Here is a 21,351-nt window from a genome sequence, read left to right on the forward strand (position 1 = left end):
AATGCTAACATACCTTTAGAAAAGTGCACATCTTATTCAGTGTACAACTTGAAGGATTTCCTCCATCGGCATGCCTAGGTCACCAGCACCCCAGTGGAGACAAAGGCCACCTCTGCCTCCACTGATCCCCCTGTGTCCTTTTCATTACCATCACCACCATCTTCCATCAGCCTGTGTTAGCTGTGTCTCATACAGAGATTTTAAAACTGTACTTCTGTGCATGAGTTTCAAGGAAAAAAAGTCTTCATATTCTTATAAGAGGTGGAGGGGACAGAAATTCTGTCATGATTTCCTTGCTCTGGCTGCTCTGGGTTAAGCCTATTAAGCTGGAGTTTCCAAGCTGGGCTTTTGCTGATATAAGGTCTGGGGTTGCTGATCTCTGCTGCCCAGGACGATGCCCAGGCTGCAAGCCAGTCACCTGCTCTCAGCAGCACCTCTGCCAAAGGCAGCCATCAAGCTTGCCTTATCAAAGCTTCTGTTAGGTCTTGCAAAGACACATGGCCAGAAGCACTGAGGACAGGGTGACAAAATGGCTGAGAGCTCCCTGAATGGATGGGCCTTCTGGAGAATAAGGCCAGGCCCGGACACTAAAATAGCATATCCGACCTAGATGTTTTTCTCCAACTTCCAAATGAGAGTGTGATTGATTCATTTCCCTTCCTTATAGGTCTCTGCGTATTTCTCGATGTGCTTTTCTGCCCCCTTTTCTTTTTGTAGCAGGAGGCAAATAGTGCGAAGGCAGGAATAAAGCTATGGAACATACATTGTAATGTGTCTGGAGCGGCGTCAGAAAAGGACTTATTTGTTCTCCTGGGCTGTGGAGTGCCGAGTGATTGAATGCTCGCCAAGCTGTCAGTTTTATGAAACAAATTCCCTAACCCCCTTGGCCCAGAGCTTTGCTCAGCCTGAGATGGAAAAGAAATAACTTTTAATAGAAAACTCATTGCTAAAATCTGAGATAAGATTTCAGAGTTACTTCTCTCCTAAGAATAAAATGAATTATTGAAGTAAGCATTTCATGGGGACTCTTAGGGAACCTTATTTCTCAGTTCTTGGTTAACAAACTATGTTAATAAAAATATTTAGACTTTCGTGATGCATAATGCATTTTCATTCCTAGTGAGCTGGCCTGTTTGTATACACAGATGTTTCCTGCTCTCCTTCTATCATTGCTTCTATTTTGTCTGAAACAATATTTCCAGCAGGAAGCAGAATCTTATGTTAAGAACCTAGGAACAGACCCTGTTAGCTTGTATAAGGATATTTTCATTTCTAGATTTTATACTTGAGGGGGTGGGGTGGAAATCTCCTTTTATTCAAGAACATGGAAAATACTTTGAATAAAAATCTAATGCAAGGAATGTAGTATATTGAGACATTAGACCATTCTTCCTTGGCTTCTAGATTAGACCTGACCGATTCATCTAGGCACGATCATTGCTGAAGGGCTGTACGACTCTTCTGTCTCCTTTCTCACTGTCAAAGCTGCGGTGAGTAATGCCTGCCCTTTCATACAAACCCTAGGTGTGTTCTACTGGATTTCACAGATTTTTCCAGAGCATTGTTCACACAGAGCTGCGGTTTCCTTTCCAGCACCAGGAGCACTGTGGCAACACAGCTCAGCTCACCAGCTCAGTTTCTCTGCCACTCTTAGGAGCACATGGAAATAAATTAAAAATAAAATCCACAGGCGAGTGTGCTAAGGAAGGAAATGAGGTTTTACACATCAGCACTTTTAAAAAAAAAAAAAAAAAGATGAACCTGTCTTAATTGAAAAATGGCACAATGCCCTAATGAAAAATCAAGCTCAGGATTCAGTCCCTAATATCTCAGTGATGAGTGTATATTTCCTCCTGTGGCTACCCCGTGAGTGAATTCTGAAATAATCAGGCAGTGTGTTGAAATAAGATATCATTCAGAATTACTATAGGAGTGAGGCTGCCTTACCAGTTCCTGCCTACGTGCCAGGAGAAGAAGGGATGAAACATAGGGAAGCTGCCTTTTCTGGTTCTTAGGGGTTTTATCTTCTTTGCCTTCTTAGTAAATTTTGTTTTTCTATGATCATAAAATTAAGACATACTTATTTCTCGAAAATTGTAAATATGAAAGACGACAAGAAGAGAATAAATATCATTTATAATCCTGCTACCTAGAGAGTGTTGCTTGTCAACATTTTTGGTTCACGTCCTCAGAATTGTTTTTTTTCCCCTATAGGTCCATCCTTTATCTTCTCTGGGAGTTTGCAAAGCATATTTCACAATTCCAGATTTCTTATGCTTGAACTGATTTCTTTCTAAACTCTGTTAACACACATTTCTCTAATCATTGACATCAGGAATGAAAAGGTATCTATTTTCTTACTGCTCATGAGTGATAAAAATTGTTAGCATATGTAATCCCCTTCCTCTACCGCTTGCCTCCCCTAATTCTTGTTTACTGCCGTAGCCCCCCGGCATCTAGAGATGGGCCTGGCACCTAGCAGTTGCTTTATAAATATTATTGAATCAGTGAATGGATGATGACAGTTTATCCTTGCATTGTTCCCAGGAGGTGAGCATTGGTCCCTGAGACTAGCCTCTTCCTCCTATCATCCTTTGCTACCTCTCCCCAGTAGTACCCACTGCTGCCCACTTGGCCTGCTTCCCCTGATTTTCCATGTTTGTGGCAGGTGGTAAGAGGAAGCAATGGAAAGTGCCTGGTCTGTGAAGTTGAATAGGCCAAATCCTCAGGTCTCTGATTACTACATAATGAGACAAGTCCCTTACTCCCTCTGGGCCTCAGCAATGCCTTGGTACAATGGGCAGTGGTGATACATGCCTAGCAGGATGGCTGACATGTATGCACAATATCTAGTGTACAGGAAGGATCCAGCATCTGCACTTCTAGTGTTTTTTCCTGCTCTCTTTCCAATGATAGCATAAATTAAGAGTCCTTGGGGTCATGGAGGATTGCCTTTCTCTTCACATGCCTAGTCATTTCATCTACTGAGCATAGGAAGGTTTCTGAAGAGTTACTTTCTGCTTCTGTGCCAAGTAACTCAGAGAAGTACCAAAGAACTGAGTAGCCTTTCTAATAATTGGATTATTGTGCTTCCACTGCCATTGCACATACTTCCTCTCTAACAGAACACCTGCTGCCTTGGAACTGTGTATGCCCATAGGTGAGTGTGCCTTCCGTCTTGGTATCCTCAGCCTGAGACCCACAGAGCTTATTATAATTGAGGACTCACCCATACATTGATTGAATGGGTGAAGGAATGAATGAGTGAATAGTATCATATTATACACATCTTGCCCCATCTCAACCACACATAGACTTATCTACAGTCTCAGGGATGATGAAAGAAAGCCCAAGTGTAGAATTAAATTTCTGGCCTCTCAAATCTGTGATATAAGTCTCTGGCAGACAGACACATAAGTATTGGTTCTGCGAAGTGCCAGCTTAAGGGGAAAAATGACACTTCCTATTAGTTGCCATGATTTAGTCCATGAATTCACTGGCTAGCATTAAAGGTTCTTTAGGGGAGGAGGAGAGACAATGTATATACAGCACAGTTTCTTGTCCACAGCTTTTAGTTTGAGTTATATGTGCACTGGCATCTCTTTCACACCAAATCTGATGAGCTGGCATTTATTTTTGACAGCATCTCAAATCTTGTGAAAGTCAGAGCTGGGGGCTGGCATTGTTTTTTAGGTGGTGGCAGGACAACCTTGGTAATAAAAAAGAGAGCCTTAAAAAGATGTTTTCTAGAGTTCTTCCAAAAAACTAACGGGTCAGCAAAAAAAAAAAAAAAAAAAAAAACACACAAAATTTTCCTTTGAGCATCAGCTTTTTGCAGACTGGACATAAATACACAGAAACCCATAGAACCATTGATATGTTTCCTTCTCTAATTCACTGTGGCAGTAATTGCTGCTTAAACCCCCAAAACCTGTTTTACTCATCTTCCTGTGCATCTAGCTAGACTACATTTACCAGTCTCCCTTGCAGTTTTATGTATGGCCATGTGCTTGAGTTCTGGCCAGTGGGATGAGAGTGGAAATAATGTGTGCATCTCTAGTCCAACCATAAAGCTTTCCATGTTTTCCTCTAAGCTGTATCCTTACCCGGTGGCTATCTGAGATGGAGCAAAGCCCCAGGGTCACCTTGGAAGCCACAGTTAAAGATGGAAAGGCCTCCTCTGCCTACGGAGAGTCATTGTATAGACCAGAACTGCCTGATCTAGAATGCTTACCCTGGACTGTTACATAAACAAGAAATAATGAGCCATTTCAAGCCATTAGAGTCATTACAAGTTTGGTGCTATTTGTTAGGCAGCTTATCCCACCTTAACTAAGTCAACGTCCCTGGATTTCTTTTAAGAGCTGACTGTTTTCAAAGGCCTTTTATGTATCTGAAATTGTTATGATGGTTATAATTCTTTCAATACCTCTGCAAAGCTACCTTCATTTTACAGCTATGATACAACACCAAGTGGGAAGGAGGTGGGTATTTTGTCTACCATGGTTGCCCCAGAATTGCCACAGGGAGTAGCATTGAAGAGGCTCTCAGTGTGGTTTGTTCATGGTGGAGGACAGAAGACAGTAAGGCAAAGGGCATTGTTACATGCCCAGGGCTCACAGCTAGAAAATGCTGCATCAACTAACTATTTAATACTTGTCTGCAAGGCTTCAAGGTTCAGCCGAGCTGCCTCAGTACCAGTAACCCAAGACTTTACAAAGAATGGGTGGGAGCCAATGCTGGGCACTTAGAAAATATGTTTTAGTCTCTTATCCTATACTTCTGATTGGAGAAAGTAACACATATTTAAAAATGAAAACATTAGGGACATTGAAAACAAAGAAAGCTTCTATGCAACCTTTTATAATCTTATCAGAGAAAACTGGGATGTGTTTAGTTTTATTCTTGAAGTTCTTACACACACTCAACAAAAATTAGTTCACATTATATTTAAAAAATATCTAGGACTGAGGGGCTGAGGTTGTGGCTCAGTAGTAGAGCACTTGCCTAGCATGTGCAGGGCCCTGGGTTTGATCCTCAGCACCACATAAAAATAAATAAACAAAGGTATTTGTTCATGTACAACTAAAAAAAATTTTTAAAAATTTAGGAGGGCTGGTGTTGTGGCTCAGTGGTAGAGTGCTTGCCTAGCATGAGTGAGGCACTGGGTTCGATCCTCAGCACCACATTAAAAAAAAAAAAAAACTAAATAAACAAAATAAAGGTATTGTATTCATCTACAACTAAAAATATTTTTTAAAAAATCTAGGACTGAGGATGTAGCTTAGTGGTACAGCACCTACCTAACATGTGAGGCCTGGGGTTCAATTCTCTATACTGCAAATAGAAAAAAAAAAAAAAGCTATTCCTGCCATGTGACTTTTCACTTATTTTTGCTTTAAATAAGTAATCATTTCCTTGGACATTTTTTTTCCATGTTAAGACCATACCAGTCTGTCATCCTTTGTTATGACTGGGTAATATTCTGTATAATATTCTGTGATGATGATCTTAACCAGTTCCCTGCTGGTTGACATTTCCAGCCTTTCTGAAACAGAAGAAATGTGATGAACATGAGTGTGAATTTATCTTTGGTGTAGACTCCTTAGAGGGAATTTGTGGGCATAGTGATGGACACTTTTCATTGGCCTCCAGATGTGTAGAACTATTTGTGCTGAAGTCTCAAATGGTCCACAGATACAAAAATGGACTCAGTGGATTTAGTTCTTCAAGTTAAGGTGACTAAGAACAGTAGAAGAAAGGGTTTCTAGAATATCAGAAGGCTGCAACTACACTCTGAGCCCATGGCAAAGACTAACAGTGAGGAGGTGCTGGCATACTGAATGGAGAGGGTGGCACCTTCTGGATGCAGGATGATTTCTCTGCAGCCTCCTGGCAATGATGTCAGCATTGTCTGAAAGGTCAGTGTTGATCTGGGCCCAGGAAAATGAAGCAAAAGAGAGAGGGAGGACGAGGGTGTCTAGACTTGATGTCACTGCAAGGTTGTTGCTGGAGCTGAAGCTGAAGGTCGCAGGACACTCACTCCTTAGAACCAGGTGTAAACCTGATGTGCTTGGACAGCTTTCAGGGTGAGCAGGCGGCTCCAGGCAGATGTCTTTGTCTATGGTCACAGCTGTGTGCACTCTGATGTGTCCCTGTCCACAAGGGATGTTCCTTGAACAATGATGATGATCATAATGATGATGACAGTGGCCGTGGATGGCAGTGTCAGGAAGGAGATGATTACCCAGACAGCATTGAGACAGCTAAGAGTTGGCCCTGTGAGGATAGGGGCTTGCCTCTGATTTGTGTGTGTGTGTGTGTGTGTGTGTGTGTGTGTGTGAGAGAGAGAGAGAGAGAGAGAGAGAGAGAGAGAGAGAGAGAGAGTGTGTGCATGTGTGCATGTGCATAGCATGATGGAGCTGTGTATGTGAGTGTGTGTGTACATGCTGTGTGCAGGGCTGTCTGTGTATGTGTGCTACAGTGGTGGTGCAGGGTGAGTGTGTGTGCTATTGCAGGTAGTGTGGGGCCTGGGGTGGGTGTGGATATGATGTGATGCGTGAATACATGTGCATGTTTTGTGGAGGGTGCTAATTCAATCCCCCAAACCATTCATGTTGCCTACCAGAGGCTCCATGTTCCCTTTGAGGTTTTCCTTCTGTCTTCTGTTTGCTCTGGCAAAAATGCAAACTTCACCAGAAAATGCTCTCAGCCATTTTCCCCCTCAGGAGAGAAGCTCCGCAAATGAGCTGAAGTTTCCATTGGTCACAGTTACAAAGAGGGAGGCAGTATCCTCTAGAGTGGTCTTTTTTTTTTAAAGGGTCTGGTATTTGTTTAATATCTTTATTTTGTTTATTTATTTTTATGTGGTACTGAGGATCAAACCCAGTGCCTTACATGTGCGAGGCAAGCACTCTGCCACTGAGTGGTCTTATTTTATTTGAAGATTATTTTTACTTAATATTCTATTTTACCTTCTTATTGTATTCTATTTTACCTTCTTATTGAGGTTTATTTCACCCACATGGTAAGGTGTGCCAAATACACAGATCTTGAGTGCTGACTGGGTTGTAAGCCCATGTGTGTTCACCCATTTAACCACCCCCAGATCAAAATAGAATACAGTTCCAGCACCCCTCCCTAGTCAGTATCCCACAAAGGCAAACACTGTTCTGACTTCTGTCTCCATAGATTACTGTAGTTTTGTCTGTTCTTGATTTTCATATAAATGGAATCAAGCAGTACATAGCTTTTTGTGTCTGGCTGCTTTCACTTAGATTATGCTTATGAGATTCATCCATGTTGTTGCTTTTATCGGTAGTTCCTTCCTCTTTATTGCAGCATAGTATCTTATTGTATGGATGTATCACAGTTTGTTTATCCATTCTCCTGCTGACGGACATCTGGGTGGTTTCCAGTTTGGGGCTATTGCAAATAAAGCTGCTATGAATATTCTTGTACATGTCTTTTGGTGGCCATATGTAGAGCTGTCTTAATGTTGCTTGTGATAGCATTTGACAAAGATAGAGCTTGCAAAAAATAAATCCTGGCCAAAAATCAAACAGCAACAACAACAAAACCCCCAACTTACCCCAGCAGGCTTCCCAGGAAGAATGAAACAGTCAATTGCATGAGGTCCGTCTTGAATTCAACTACTTCTTTCCCCTGGGGAATAAAGGCATTACATTGGGAAGGGTGGCAGACTCTCTGGACACAAGGCTCTGATGCAAAACAGACATCCTCTATGAGGAGTTCATTATTTATGGAGCCAAGAGTCACAGTGATTAAATTGCTCCTTGGGGGTACATTGGGGTCTTTGGAAGGGCCACTGGCTGCTTCAGGCTCTGTGGCTTGTGATTTGGGCTTTGATGCCAAGACTTGCTTATTGGGTGCAGAAGACTTCTAATACACCTAATTTACTTTGTGGGAGCTAAGATCTTAGGAAAATCCAGCTTGTTCCTGGTTCATGGGCTCAAGGAAGGATTCTAGAGAGCAAAGAAAGAGGAATTAACAGGCCTACACCTGCATAGTGGTGGCTTTCAGGCTGCAGCACCCAGACCCTTGCCCACCCCTCTCTAGGGTAGAAGCTCTCTGGCTGACCCCCATGTCCTGGGGCTCACCTTTGCCTGCTAGTGTACTTACTGTATATTCCTGAAGCTCTACTCTATGACTTTGGGACTGGTCCTGGGAACGTGCTTGGCCCAGGCATGGGGCAAGCAAGAGGCTTGGATACTTATGTCCTTAGGAGCAGTCCTCAACTGGTGTCACAGTGAAATTAGAAGACAGAAACCCCAACATCTTCCCCTCAGTAGAGAGATCTCTGAGGTTAATTCCCAGTGGGATGGAGCCTCCATTACCCACAGCAGTCAGCTGTTTATTAACCCACCCTGGACTGGCTGCCTCCTCTTCCTGGCAGTGTTCCCACCACCCCACACATGCTACCTGGGATCCCTTCTCACATATGCTACATGTACTTAGACCTTGGTCTTAGAAACTGCTTTTAGTTGATCCCAATTCAGCCATTCTCCTCCCTAATATAAAGTACTCTCTATCACACGCATTAATTTTATTTGGGAAGTTTGCAAATTCCATGGCACCCTTTGTATCATCTGCACTGGGTTTTAGCCAAGCCACCACTAGGTATCTTTGCTATGGAGAAGTTTGTGATTGGGGGTTGGCCCAAGGGAGGGCAACAATAAATAGTATTTAATTTTCAAGCTGCAATGAAGGCAGACAGCCTTAATCCCATTGCTCCCTGTCACTGTCGCTCCCAATACTGTGTACAGTGGATATATAACTGCAGAAAGGTGTGGGGAAATGGACTCATTTAAGACCTAGGGGAATGGAAGGAGGTAGAAGTGTGGGGGTTGGGGTGGGCTTTGCTCTTGAGGATTCTAAGTCACTGTCTAACCCTGAGGAAAATGGCTTTGAAAACACAGGGTAAAAAGGAAAAGGCAAAATTTATATCTCTACTATGATAAGTTGTTTCCATTTAAAAAAATGAAATAAAATATAGTTTTGATTTGTTGGGGGTGGAAGACTCTCGAATGAATTTTTTTTGTCTAAAATGCAGTTAAAATGTAGGTCTGAACATTAAAAAAAAAAAAATCCCAGAATGGATCCTTTTGGGGAGGAAAATAATAATTCACAAAGCAGTTTGTCCAGCTCCTTTTTAATCTTTCCTTAGAGGGGTATTTTCCCACATTACTTCAGAAAGGGAGCAGAAGAGAAAGGCCTGGCTCAGGACAGAGGGATATAATTAGTTTCAACATTGAGGACTGAACGCAGGGGTACTTTACCACTGAGCTACATCCCCAGATCTTTTGTTGTTTGTTTTTTATTTTTAGACAGGCTCTCGCTAAATTGATGAGGTCTGGTTAAGTTGCTGAGGCTGGCTTCGAACTTGCTATCCTCCTGCCTGGGTCTCTGGAGTCTCTGGGATTACACACATGCCCAGCTGAGTTGGAGTTTGCAGTTCTGAAAGGATCAACACACAGATCTATTTCAGTGGGGCTGGTGATCTGGAGGCCTACAGCATTCAAAGAGGACAAGATGTCAATCTGCAAATAGAGCTGGGCTTGTCTGTGTGAAGGGCACAACTGGAGCAGGAAGGGCTGGGAGGGGAAATTGGAGGGTGCAGATAAACTGAGGCTATAGAAGGGTCAGGGAGGTGGAGACAAATCTCATTTGCCTGGCGCTCCTCACCACCAGGGGCAGATTTAGAAGCACACAAGCTGTTTAAGTTACATTCTATTAACCTTTCCCTTGCAGCTATACTTGGCCTGGTCTGATCCGCCACAATGCCACACACATTTTCTAATCGTTTTTTGCTGTTTCACTGATTGCGGAATTAGAAACATCCACTGTCTGGTAAAAGTAGGTCACGGGAGTTCCTGACTCTGCTATGTTGCTAATAGATTTCTGAATGGCAGCATATTGGCTCCTGAATGTGACATTTGAGCAGAAGAACAATGGTGATCACTCACTGATGATTTTGCACTTGAATCATTCTTTTTTCCAACAGGAACACATATGGGGGAGAGCCCATAGATTACAGGTGCTGGAGAGAAGTCAATGAAACACAGAGGCATTCATTTGAAAGCAAATAAGTGCTTTTATCAGGGCCTTATCTCTCCAGGCCCCTGTGCCAGTTGCTTTTCCCATCACCACTCTCCCTGCCGGACCACCACCACAGGAACCTTGTCTGTAGCTCCTGCCAGCCTTACACTCAGCACATTCTTCCAGCAACACCCCTCCCCCCACAAGCTGCCTTGGAATCACCATCTCACCTCTTCTGTCCCAGCTTCTCCTGAGCCTTCTTTTTTTGTCCTGTGTTCTATTCTTTTTCAATTTTATTCCAAGGATACTCTTGGTCTCACAGACCCCATACAAAATGAAACTACATTGCCTTATAATAAAATAATGAAGTCTTTAGGTTTTTCCTGGGGGCAGATTTCAAGTCAAATGATAAAGACCTACCCCTTGTCAAATTCTCCATATGGGCATTGCAATTGTCAAGTAAATATTTAGATAGGGCATGTTGTGGGTGTCACTCTTACTTGCTGTCTTCTTTGTAAAAATATGAACAATTTTTGTTTAAACCACTTCTTTCTTCGAGCTCCAGACAATGGCAATCATAATCATTTCCTACCAGACCTATTGCTTGTGTGTGTTCATGTTTAATTTAAACATGATTTCTTTAAGGTCTTATACTCACTCAGAGCTACCCCTCCATTGGTTGCTCTAGAATCCAGAATATCCTGGAGGAGGTGAGAGAATAAATCAACATAAAATGATGTAATAAAATCCTCTTAAATAACAACCAGGTAGTAAATTAACATATACACGACCTTTGAAATGATCATGTACAGGGAAAGTCGAATCCAGCAAACAGCTGGCTGGGTGCCTGCCCTTGACTAATAGGCTGAGAGATACAGCTGCTAGGAAGATATTTGAGAGTGAATCCTAAATGCAGAAATCTGTCTTTTATAAACACACACACACACACACACACACACACACACACACACACCAGTTCCTTCATTTGACAAACCCTAATTTCATTGGGATTGACAGCATTGCTTTTGTCGAGCATACATTTAACAAATGAGATTGAACAACCAACCCACTCAGTTTCATCTAATTTGATTTGACAGCCAAAGCAGGTAGGTAGAATAATGTACTTACAGAGGAGGTAAAAATGCTTTCCCTGGGGTTAAATGACATGCCTTGCTGGATCAGGGTGAAAGCAAGTATCTCCTCTCTTGCTTTTGTTTTTTGTTTGGTTTGTCTTTTAAATTGTGGTATAAAGTAAATAAAATGAGCTCATCTTAAGTATCCAAGTTAATAAAATTTTGCCAGTGTGTACATTGGTGTAAGCACCACTGAAATTAAGATACACAATATTTTTATCCCTGTAAAAAGCTCACTTCCCAGTCAATATAGCTTTCTTCACATATTCTCGAGGGAACTACTACCTTAACTTCGAACAGAGAAGATCAGTTTTGCTTGGGTTTGAACTTCATGTAAGTGTATTGTACAGTATGAACCTCTATGTCTGGTTTCTTTTATTTAGTATAATGTATTTTAGATTCATCCATGTTATTGAATGCATCAGTATTCATTCTCTATTATTGCTATGTAATATTCCATTGTATAAATATAGTACAGTTTATGTATTACCAATGGACATTTGATTTTTCTCTTACCTTCAATTTTAACTTACATTTTCTAGACAATCTATGGAAGGGAAATTAGCAAAAATGATATGCTCATGGATGAACTTGTTCCAAACTGGTGGCAGAATCCACACCCCACTGCATAAACAAGCACTGTGGATCTGGAATGGAGGGACTGGCTTGGGTTATCTTTCTCCTGAGACTCACGCCAGCTCCAAGTTACCTTATCACGTCCTCCACAGATGTAGGGTGAAGATAGGCTTCAGCATCTCGTCTCATTTAATCTTGACATGGGGAAAGGCAGGTGAGCTTAGGAAACAGATGGGCAGATGGGACCTAAAGAAATTTTTTGCAGGTATCCATAAAGGGAGAGGAGCAGCTTCTCATCTGGAATGCGTAGGTATCTGGCAGTATTCCTGCCTTTGGGCAGTCTCAGGGACACAGCTTCAATTTGGGTATCTTTCCTGATTATTCTGACACCTTCCCATTTTCTGAATCTGGGGAATAAATAAGTCATTATTGCCTCTCATAAAGAAGCTGACCAGGCATTTTGACTAGGGTAATCATATGTCATTGGACAGAAATGGGGTACAAAGCAATGTCACCTTGGAAGGCTACCCCTCCCTCTAGCTAATGGGTGAGGACAGCAGCTGTATGTACAGATGCATCAGGGTTGGGAGCTCCTGGCAGGGGCGTGGTGCATCTGCAAGCTGGCTGTGGTAGTGTGGCATCATAAAGAGAAAGTAAATTGGGGCTGGGGTTGTGGCTCAGCAGTAGAGCTCTTGCCTAGCACGTGCAAGGCGCTGGGTTCGATCCTCAGCACCACATAAAAATAAATAAAATAAAGGTATTGTGTCCAACTTTAAAAAATTTTAAAAAAGAATAGAATATTAAAAGAAGAAGAAGATAAGTTGTCCTACTTTGCCTGGGACTGTCCTGGTTTGAGTATTGAAAATCCCAGGGAATGGGAAACCTCTCAGTCCCAGGCAAACCGAGACAGCTGGTCACCCTAGAATAGGGAGCCCTTTTCATTAATTGATCTGAACATTCAGTTAAATATTCCTTTGCTTCTGTTACAGACCATGCACCTTGCAAAATTTGAGGGATAGAGCGGTAACTGATGGAGTCAGAGTGATCCCTGCCCTAGCTGCCGGAGTACCTCCTCTAAACAGTGGGATTTAAAGTAGTGATTACAACACAGCTCAATGCTTGCTTCGATGGGGATAAGAAGTCAATGAGGGCTTTAATGGGGAATATACAGAAGCCTCTGGAAGCAGGTGGAGAAGCTAATCCACTACCAGTTCTTCATCTTCTTAGCATATCCACAGAATTCCAGAGCTGCTCAGAAAAGCAATTTACAGGGAACCCTGATGTACTCACAATGGCTGTGGGACAGGAGATAGGGTGATAAGGAGGTAGACAGATTGAGATCTATGGATTTAATCCTTTTGTGCTGCTTAGATCCCCACTTGCATAGCCACATTTCTTCCACTTGGAGAGTCCCTATTGGGTGGTGCAGAGTGGTCAGCATGTAGTGAACAGGAGTCCTTGGCATTATCCATGCCCATAAATCCAGACTGAAAAGCATGCCCTGGCAAACCTTCTGAATCTTTTCAGGTCATGTAGATAAAATGGAGTGGGGCAAGGATGATGTACTGGGGTTAATAATTCAGTATGTTTGTAAACAGGGCTCCAGGGTCAAAAAACTAATGCCAGATTTTCTGCGTGTTGTGTTACAACAGAACAGCGTGTACTTCTAAGTATCTAAAACTAATGGACATGTACTCTTGCCTAAGAGGCCCAGTTATTGTTGTGTTTTTTTTTCCTTAAAAAAAGCCTTTTTAATGCACTAGAAATATATAGCAGCTGTTGTTAGAGCCGAAAGGCCAGTCTAGCACAGGTTGACAGACACAGATACGCACATGTGCATGCACACACACACACGTGTGCAGCAATTATACAACAAAACAAGTCCCTTAAAACTAAAGTCCTTTCCTCCATGGAACTGTCCAAACATTTATTCTAGTGTTGGAGACACAGCCAGGCAGTATGGTTCTTGAATTTTAGAGTCTCTTTCTTGTCTTCCTCAGCCCAGAGGAAGACAAGAATGATGTTCCTGTAAGGTATGCCCTTTTATTGACATCTGTAGAAAAGATAGGGATGGATGGTTTTCCCAAAGGGGAGTTTTTGTTGTTTTCATCAAGTATTAGAAACAGTGCAGATATATTGGCTCAATTTCTTTCTCTTCTTTCCCTACCTTTGCCATCATGCAATTAAGACAGAGATCCTCCCAAACTCTTCTTTTTCTATCACATGGGAAGTAACGCCATACTTGCCTGCCCTGAGTACTGACCCTTTGGGGGTTCCCAACTATCATGCATCTCTCTCCAATCTAGCCTGTGGCAGGTGGAGGAGGGACAACACTACCCTCCCCTGGGTGACCTCTGAGCTTTCCTTTGCAAGGAAGCAATAATGGAGACTTATCCATGAGGAACGAAGTGCCTCTTCCCTTTACAGTTTGATGATGGCTTCCTTTGTAGCTGGTTCAGCACGGCTTGGCCTGATTTATGATTTTTTGCCATCTGGTTTATTTCGTTGTTTTGTATTGTTTTAAATCTGCTTGAGGCCATCTTTAACTGAGTCTTTTTTTAAAAAAAAAGTAGAAATTATATAAAGCAAATCATAGGAGTGTCATTTGAAGGTTAGGGATGAAAGAGAAGTTTAAATAGGACTTGGGTCTTCCCTGTGAAGTCCAGTAGCTAAAAATAAAAGTTCCTTTTACTTTGTTGATTATGTAATAGGATGCGGCCTCAGATGTGAACGCTGTGGAATGTCGCAGTTGTTCAGAGAATTCTCATTTGGGTTTTCTTCAAGAGAGGCACAGGAGATTCGAATTCATTCAGTTAGGGTACACGCCATATAGCTGGACACTGTTGTGGACACTTTGCGATGTTGGTGAGTTTTAACCAGAGCCAAGACTTGCTTTTCACTTAGTCTAACTTCAGTTTTCACTCTAGTAAGCCATGTTGCTCTTTTTAAAGGCAAAATGGTGTGAGAGGGGTATTGGGAGGTATCCTTCTGTAAGAGGCAAGAACGGGGTTGGGTGGGAGCAGTCCTGGTTTTGAAAAGAGAAGGTAGTCTCTGGGTACTGGGTGCTGTCTGTGTTCTGGGAAGCCACAAAATATCAGTGACCTGGATAACTATGTGTAAACCATGTTCTTATTAAAACCAGCAGTCCTGGCTTTCCCAGACAAAGAAATTCTGAAACAATTTTAGAAATACATTCACAAGAGTGGAATTCATAAATGGAACTGTAGAACCATCAGCTGTACTGTTTAGACATAAAGTTGGATGAGCAAAGGGGAATTTTACAAGTATGGATTCAAAGCTTTTAAATGAACTTGCCTAATTGGTAGTAATGAGGTAGAGCATCTTGCTGGGAGGAAAACAAATCTCATATCTAAAAATATTCTCTTAGATGTAAAAACAAAGGCACTTTAAACAATTCTTGCAAAACATCTTGGTTAAGATTTGGAAGAGATTTGAGGATCATGGGTTAGTGCCTGGCATCTGGTAAACTGCTCCACACGATTTACAGACCTCCTCAAGAGGTTCCTAAATCTAGCCGGGCGCTGTGGCGCATGCCTATAATCCCAGCAGTTTGGGAGGCTGAGGCAGGAATATTGCAAGTTTAGTAACTTGCCAGCCTCAGTAACCTGGTGAGGCCCTAAGCAAATCACTGAGAGACCCTGTCTCTGAATAAAATTCATAATAGGGCTAGGGATGTGGCTCAGTGGTTGAGTGCCCCTGAGTTCAATGCCCAGTACCCCAGTCGAGAGAGAGAAAGAGAGAGAGAGAGAGAGAGATTGATTCCTAAATCTATCTGACCTTAGAATCACGTTCAAGGAGTTTTGGACCTGCACATTCCTGGACCCCAACAGGCTTTGTGGGGGGGGGGGTCTGATGGAGAATCTGTGTGCTCAGAGAACTCCGCAGGGGATTCTGAGTTTGAAAACCACTGGCCTAGTCTGACTCTGTGGACTCCCATCCATACCATCCTAGACAATTCTTTTGTCACACAGATGACCATTAATGATCTTAGCATATGCCATTGACTCTGTATTGTACATTTATTCATTAGCTGAAGTCCAATTTTAAATCCCAGTCAACTATATGATTTCTTTGAATGACTGCAAATTAAGTCACATCCAGTGCTTCTCAAGGTTTATTTGTGTTCATTATTATTCTATTGAGTACTCAGGACATCTGACTCCTCCTGGGTTGGTAAGCTAAAGACGTAAATAGCTTTGGCTCCCTTGAGATTTGAGATGTTTAAAAGGATAACTAGTGGTAAGCAAATAAAAGGAGGAATATTGGTGGGTGAGCAAACAAAAATTCAATAAAGCTCTACTGTGATCCACATGCAGTGTAAGGCCCTTTTAAAGCCTCCCAGCTGACCCTCATAGCATCTTTATGGGGGCGTCTGAACCCCCATTTCACAGGGAGTGATGATCCCAGGTTGCAGAGTTTGGGGATAGAGCCAGCAGTTAAGTCCAGGCCTTCAAGGTTCCTCATTCTCTTCCACCCTGAATCTAATCCTGACTTTTCTTCTTTTTTATCATCCATATAGAACATTCTAAATTTTCTTGGGTTCTGCCATGGGGTCCAGCTTGGAGATGTGGTTTGGCTCTGGCTGGGCTCATCCAGGTCCACTCTTCCTCAGAGACCTCTGTAATCTGGAGGAATAGCACAGTTCTACTCTGATTTGACATGTTTGAGAGGAATCAAAGGTAGGACCATTTATTTCTGAATTACACATAGGTTTCCCTTCATCTCTAGAATGTAATTAAGAAAAAGGGCTCGAGGAATACCAAATTTCAAGCCAAGAGCCTTTAGAAGCTGCCAAAGGAAGTGGGTATTAGCAGTCTGTGCTCTGTGCCATGTGGGCCAAGGCTGCTGTCAGCTTCTCAGTGGGAGGGGGTGGTTGTGGTTCCAGGAATCAGGAGATTGAGGGAGGCAAGCAGGGGTGTCCTTACCTCTTCTCTGCAGGTTTTCTAGAGGGGCAGCATGATCCAGGCCAGCATTTATTAGGGTTCACAGTTGGGCCTTCCTCTGAGGGCCTGATGAACATTTTCTTTAATTTTCTGAAAGGTAGTCTTTGGCCAAGACCAGGGTGACTCACTCTTAGCACTATTGACATTTGGAACCCAGTCATTTTTTGCTGTGTGTGTGTGGGGGGGGAACTGTCTTGAGCATTGTAGGATGCTTAGTGGCATCCCTGGCCTCCTATACCCACTACGTGCTGGTAAACCCCTATACTCTCCAGTTATAACAATAAAAAATGTCCCCTTGGTTGCAAGGACACAGTTGCACCAGGTTGACAATTGCTGACTTAGAACTACAGTAGAAACAGAAAGGAAGAAAGATGCGGTGGGTGTCACAGCACGAGGCTGATAATGCTGGCAGGAGCCCCAGAGTTTCAACCTCTTTTTCTTCCCTTAGCCAGCAGAGATGGCACCAGCAAGTAGTGTACAGAGTGTGTGGAACTTCATTGACCAGGGTTCTCTTAAGGGAACCTTGCTGTGCTTCCTCCCACCTATCCTGGACACAAATGGTGTGGTCCTAGATACCCTCAATAGCATAGGCTAGTGGCTAAGAGCATAGACAGTGGATCCAAGGCTACAATAAGGCCCAGGTCTGCCACTAGGTAGCAAGTTCATTATTCTTTTAATGACTCAGTTTCCTTATCTGTAAAGTGGTGAAAATAATGGTATCTCCCTTGTCGAGTTGTTTGTGAAGATTTGACTATTTATAAACATTCGGTGGAGTACCTGGCATATAATAAGCATTTTGTAGAAGTGTTTTGTAAATAAAGCGCAAGTAATCCGGATGCAAAAGCTCTGTTAAATTCATCCATTCGACCAGTGTTTCTTGGGTGCTGAATCAGGTCCCGTCCAGGTCTTCCTGAGTTTGCCCATGGTCATTCTGTGTCCTATCAGGGGATCACAGGATTCACTCCCTCACTCTAAGCACTAGGGGGCGCTGTGGGAACAGAACCCACTGCCCCACAATGTTCTGTAAAGTCTCAAAGACATGTCCCTTATGTTCCAATGGATACGCCATTTGGCCTTAGGGTCCTCTGCAGTGCTTCTTACTCAAGTTGGATTGTACTTTACCCTGCATCTACTCAACACTCCATGGGATAATTCAGCTCTATATATCTTCAGCTACAGCCATAATAAATTGAACCCATTTTTCAATATTTCATAGCACCTTGAGGGAATTGAGGCACACCAACCTTTGAAAAGTACACTGGTGGGAACATTGTCATCCCTTTCTCTTCCTCCTCTTTTCCTTCCTCCAAATAAATATATATCGAGCAATGCCCATGAACTAGGTGTTATTCTAGGTTCTGGGAATATTGCAATGAACATGGTGCATGAAGTCTTTGCCCCCAAGGAACCCCCATTCCATATGGAGTAGAGAAGATGTAACATAAACAGTAAACAGAGAAATCAGATAGTTTATGAATGTGATGGGTAACAAAGGAAAGTCACAGAAGAGATTGATATAAGAAAGAATAACTGAGATGGAGATGGGAGCCTGGAATCTTCTCAGAACAGGACTATATTAATTTGAGATTTAAAGACTGAGAAGATCCAGCTGTTTGAAGGATATTCCAAGCTAAGGATAAAGCCAGTGTAAAGGCCCTGTGGCAGGAAAAGAGCTTGGCATGATTCTGATCAGTGAGAAAAGTGATAGGAGATGAGATTTGTAAGATGAGATTAGAAAGAGTTAAAGTGGGGCCAGATCAGATAGGGCTTTGTAGGACTTGACTTTTATTTTAAAGTACAATGAGATGCTATTGGATAGTTTTATGCAGATGAGTGAAGCAATCTGATTTATGTTTTAAAAGAAGGAGGGGATGGTCAATTGTGTCGAACACTGCTGGGTTGAGTAGGATGAGGGCCAAGAGAATCTCAGTGGATCTGACCACATGCAGGTCAACATGACCTTAGCAAGATCAGTTTCAGTGGAGAAGTGGAGAGCAGCTGCACCCCTGCCTTTTGGTTTTAGAACATACAATTTCATCAAGGAATATGCTTTTGCATGTGAAGGGATCAGTCATTTGATTACATTTCTTAATACTACATTGGTCAGTCTTCAGGGAATTGCTTGATTGTATTCCTTTTTCAGCAGAAGACTTATAATTATCAGAATGCTAGTAGTGATGTTATCTTTGGTATTCAAGACATTACTATTTACCGATCATCTAACCTTTTGGTCATTTGCTAATGTGGGACAGTACCAGCCCAGCCATACACATGCGTGTGCGTGCACACATACACACAAATACCCCTTCTGTGTGATCCATGACCCATATGTTCATTGCAGATTAACTGACTCCCACTGGGAACTGCCTGTGACTTGGGAGAACTACCTAGATCCCTTAGAAATGTGCTAACCTGGGCACAGAAGAGTGACCTCAACCTCCTCAGTGCCATGTTCTGGTGGCTGTCTGCTTACGTGGTCTTTCTCTTCCAACGTCCACCCAGCCCCTTAACCTTGCCTGAACTTTAAAGCCCAAGAGTAGTAGGAAATCCCTCAGAATAAACCATTAAAGAGGCATTTGACAAAGCATATATAAACTTATACTTGGTGAAAAGTGACAGTAGAAAAAAGTATGTTTAGCAAAGCTTAAATATTACCGTGCTTTCTCTGCGGTCTCCCACAGCATTTTGGAACCCAGACATTTTTCCTGACTGATCGTTCCCTTTGATTTTTTTTCCTCCACTGCTTTGATTTTGTAACACAAGAATAATATTTTTTCTGGACTAAACTTCTAATAAGTGGTCTTACCCAGATAATGTTTTTTTGAATTTAAAGATGATTCTATTTTCTCTTAAGTACCAAGAAGTACATAACACATATAAACACATCTAATAGCTTTGGATGGGGTAGTTGGACTTTTAAAAGGCATATTTGCCAATTTTTCCTCTTTATTCCAGCTCCTAATTCAAAGTCCCATCATTCCAATGCTGTTGTACATACAGTGGAGAAGCTCCTTCATCACATGCATGGTGGATGGAGATGCCATCCTGAAGGACAGGCCTGGTTCTTGACAAATGAGTTCACCGCAATGTATCATGCCTTCAAGTTATACTTAAAGTCATATCCATCCTATTTTCAAAAAGGGAAGGTTTTTAAATCCCCTAAGTTAAATACCCATCTCTCAATATATTGGACAAGGCTGCAAAATACTGACACCTTTTTTCTTACCAGCTGGCAAGACTGGGTCACATTATTAACTACACAGGAAAACATTTTGCAGTCAGCTCCTCCTAGGGGGCTGATAGAAGAATGCTCAAAAATCAGACATCAGGCCCTGCTTGTGTGTGTGTGTGTGTGTGTGTGTGTGTGTGTGTGTGTGTGTTTATGAGGCCTAAGCTACTAACTGTCAGAATCTTTCCATAAACTTTCTCCTATCCAGAAGAGTCTCTCTTGAGTTTAGGGCATTGAACTCTCAGTCTACAGTGAGTTCTTATTTGAAAATCTGTGCAAATTCCAAACCCTAATGAAAGATTATATATATATATATATATATATATATATAATTTCTTGACTGAGGGTTCCCTTCTCTCACCTCCCCATGGAAGTGAAATTCCAAGAGCATGGACACCCTGGACTGATCATGCTTCTCTTCTATAGCCCAGGAATCTCTCTTTAATTAGGACTGTAGGCTTTTGGGAGAAAAGCCAGCCAGGGACTGCATTTCCTTGAGGTGATTCCAAGAAGAAGATTTTCTGGGTCAGTAGGTATGAATGCTTTCAAATTACCCTCCAGAATGTTTTAAAGCAACTTACTTCCTTATCAGAAGACATTTTTGGTGATTCTGTATTCATTCATCCATTTATCTATTTATTCACTTATTGATGCAGCACCAAGGCTGTAAACCAGATAGTCTGGACCCCTAAGTAAACATTAATCAATTCCTTCCATGGATGGAGCTTGATGGGTTTTCTCTTTGTCTCTGTGAAGAGAATTGAGACTGTGCCTGGGTCTCCTGAGAACTGGTGAGGATAAGCTCTCCATTCTTGTGCTGGGGAAAGGGGAATAAATTCAAGGAGGGGTCCTTACTCCTGGCTGCACATGGGAATCATTTGAGGAGCTCTGATAAATTCTGATGTCTATGCCCAGGAAAGAAGATTCTGATTTCATTGGTCTGGAGTGTGGCCTGGGTATCCTGATGTTTCAAAGCTCCCTAGTCAAGTCTCTTGTGCAGCCAGGGTTGACTGTCCCTCTATACTGTCTATCCAGGGGGAATCTAGCTTAATGAAAATCCTCCATTAGGCTGCCACCCACCACCTCTACTCTTGACCTCATTCTTGGTACTTTAAACTTGATGTTATTCACCGCCTCCACACCCATATCTTGCCTATTGTAGACAACAGGAGGCCAGCACCCTGCCAGGCTTATGTTTGAGTAGAGTAACCATTGCCACAGGAAAAACTGCTGAGAAGAAAAATCACCTTCTTTCATCTTATTTATTGCTTATTTTTAGTTTCAAATATAATTCTTATTTATTTAGCATTCCATGGTGAGGATCCTTTGGTTCCCTATCTTTAATTATAATCAAAATAGCGACCCTTTTGAGTTCTGACCTATGTGCCAG

The 21,351-nt window shown here is 42.3% G+C and overlaps 1 protein-coding gene across 5 annotated transcripts in view; it reads left to right on the top strand.

Annotated features, from left to right (window-relative positions):
* Rai2 (retinoic acid induced 2) overlaps nt 1-21,351 on the top strand; it is a 70,278-nt gene that overhangs the window by 23,777 nt on the left and 25,150 nt on the right. The window contains exons 1-2 of one of the 5 annotated variants that reach the window (XM_026396744.2): nt 14,562-14,633; nt 16,309-16,468. The exons of 3 other annotated variants lie outside the window; for them this stretch is intronic. The gene's annotated coding sequence lies outside the window, so the exon portion shown is untranslated. Of the gene's footprint in view, nt 1-14,560; nt 14,634-16,308; nt 16,469-21,351 lie in introns of those variants that run through there. One more of the 5 variants, XM_026396745.2, reaches the window with a different exon arrangement.

The sequence above is a fragment of the Urocitellus parryii genome, chromosome X, assembly GCF_045843805.1.
Source record: "Urocitellus parryii isolate mUroPar1 chromosome X, mUroPar1.hap1, whole genome shotgun sequence".
Taxonomy (NCBI): domain Eukaryota; kingdom Metazoa; phylum Chordata; class Mammalia; order Rodentia; family Sciuridae; genus Urocitellus; species Urocitellus parryii.